We start from the raw sequence: 2,899 nt of genomic DNA, 5'->3' as shown, positions 1-2,899 counted from the left end.
TGGTTAATATAATTATATAATATTCATTTGCTCATTATAATTTGACATCTGTATATTCTATTGTGTGTTTAGCACTCAAAGTCCAGTTTCCTTCAGCTACCATATATTTGATCCCCTTTACCCACTTCACCCTTCTGCTACCCGCTATATGTGAACCCCTTTACCCCATCTGCAGCCCCCTCCTCACCCAACCCCTAGCTTCTGGTAATCACTAGTCTATAGTCCATGTCCATGAGTCTCTGTTTGTTTGTCCTGTTTATTCGTTGCTTTTAGGTTTGTATCCCACACATAAGTGATATCATATGATTTTCAACTTTTTCTGTCTGGCTTATTTCGCTTAGCATCATTATCTCGAGGTCCATCCACATTGTCGCAAATGGCAGTATTTCATCTCTTCTTATGGCTGAGTAATATTCCATTGTATAAACGTACTACAGCTTCTTCAGCCAATCATCTATCGTAGAGCACTTCGGTCACTTCCATGTCCTGGCCAGTGTGAATAGTGCTGCTATGAACATCAGTGTGCAAATATCTTTTTGGATATGGGTTTTCAAGTCTTTGGGGGTAAATAGCCAGTAGAGGGATTGCTGGATCATATGGTAGATCAATTCTTAGTTTTTTGAGGAACTTCCATACTGTTTTCCATAGTGGCTGTACCAATTTGCAGTCCCACCAGCAGTGTATAAGGGTTCATTTTTTCTCTGCATCCTCTCTAGCATTTGTTATTACTTGTCCTGTTGATTATAGCTATTCTAACAGGTATGAGACAGTATCTCATTGTGGTTTTGATCTGCATTTCCCTAATAGCTAGAAAAGTGGAGCATCTTTTCAAATATCTGTGGCTATTTGTATGTCTTCTAGGGAGAAGTGTTTGTTCAGTTTCTCTGCCAATTTTTTGATTGGATCATTTGTTTTTTTGGTGTTATTGAGTTGTATGAGATCTTTGTTATTTTGGATATTAGGCTCTTATCAGAGGCGTTCCTTGCAAATATAGTTTTCTATTCGGATAGTTGTCTCTTTACCTTGAAGATTTCTTTTGCTGAGAAGAAGCTTTTTAGTTTGATGTAGTCCTATTCATTTATTTCAGCTTTTACTTCCCTTGCTTCTGAGGTTAAATTCATAAAATCCTCTTTAAGTCTAAGGTCCTTGAGTTTAGTTTCTATGTTTTCTTCTATGCATTTTATTGTTTCAGTTCTTATGTTCAGGTCCTAAATCCATTTTTGAGTTAATTTTGGTGTGTGGTGATAGATAACGGTCTAGTTTCATTCTATTGCAGGTGGCCTTCCAATTTTCCCAGCACCATTTTTATTGAAGAGGTTTTCTTTTCTCCACTGTATGTTTTTGTCTTCTTTGTCAAAAATTATTTGCCCATATAAACATGGGTTTACTTCTGGATTCTCGATTCTGTTCCACTGGGCCGTGTGTCTGTTCTGCTGCCAATACCATGCTGTTTTGATTACTGTCACTTTGTAGTATAATTTGAAGTCAGGCAGAGTGATGCCTCCAACCTCATTCTTTTTTCTCAGTATGGCTTTGGCAATTCGGGGTCTTTTGTGCTTCTATACAAATCTGATGATTTTTTGTTCTATTTCTTTAAAAAATGCCAATGGGATTTTGATGGAGATTGCATTGAATCTGTATAATGCTTTAGGTAATATGGTCATTTTAACTATGTTGATTCTTCCAATCCAAGAACACGGAATATCTTTCCATTTCTTTGTATCTTCTTTGATTTCTTTTAATGGGGTCTTGTAGTTTTCATTATATAGGTCCTTCACATAATTCATTAAATTTATTCCTAGGTATTTTATTCTTTGAGTTGCAATTGCAAAAAGAATTATTTTTTCCACTCCTTTTTCCGACGCTTCATTATTAGAGTATAGGAACACTATGGATTTTTGAACTTCATTTTATATCCAGAGACTTTACTGTATTTGCTTATTGTTTCTAGCAGTGTTCTTGTGGAGTCTTTAGGGTTTTCTATATAGAAAATCATGTCATCTGCAAATAGTGACAGTTTTACTTCTTCATTTCCTATTTGGATGCCTTTTATAACTTTCTCTTGCCTGATTGCACTCGCTAGGCCCTCAATGTTATATTGAATAACAGTGGCGATAGTGGACAGCCCTGTCTTGTTCCTGATCTTAGAGGGAAGGTTTTTAGTTTTTCACCATTAAGTATAATGTTGGCTGAGGGCTTGTCATATATGGCCTTTATTATGTTAAGGTACATTTCTTCTATACCGATTTTGTTAAGTGTTTTGGTCGTAAATGGATGCTCTATCTTCTCGAAGGCTTTTTCTACATCTATTGATATGATCATATGATTCTTATTTTTTAACTTGTTTATGTGGTGTGTCATATTAATCGATTTGCGTATGTTGAACGATCTCTGTGTCCCTGGGATGAAGCCCACTTGATCGTGGAGTATAATCTTTTTAATATGTTGCTGTATTCGGTTCGCTAGTATCTTATTTAGGATTTTTGCATCTGTGTTCATGGGAGATATTGGTCTGTAGTTTTCTTTTTTTGTGTTATCTTTACCAGATTTTGATATCAGAGTAATATTGGCCTCATAAAAAGAGTTGGGAAGTATTGCCTCCTCTTCGATTCTTTGGAAGAGTTTGAGGAGAATAGGTATTAAATCTTCTTTGAATGTTTGGTAGAATTCACTGGTGAAGCCACCTGGCCCTGGACTTTTACTTTTTGATGATTATTTCAATTTCCATACTGCTGATCAGTCTATCTAGATTTTCCAGTTCTTCCTGATTCAGTCTAGGAAGGTTGTATCTTTCTAAGTACTGGTCCATTTCTTCTAGGTTATTAAATTTGGCGTTATATACTTTTTCGTAGTATTCTTGTATAATCCTTTGTATTTCTGCGGTGTCTCTCGTAATTTC

Source organism: Pteropus medius, unplaced genomic scaffold (genome assembly GCF_902729225.1).
Source record: "Pteropus medius unplaced genomic scaffold, Ma_sr-lr_union100, whole genome shotgun sequence".
NCBI lineage: Eukaryota > Metazoa > Chordata > Mammalia > Chiroptera > Pteropodidae > Pteropus > Pteropus medius.
This window is presented reverse-complemented; position numbering follows the sequence as displayed.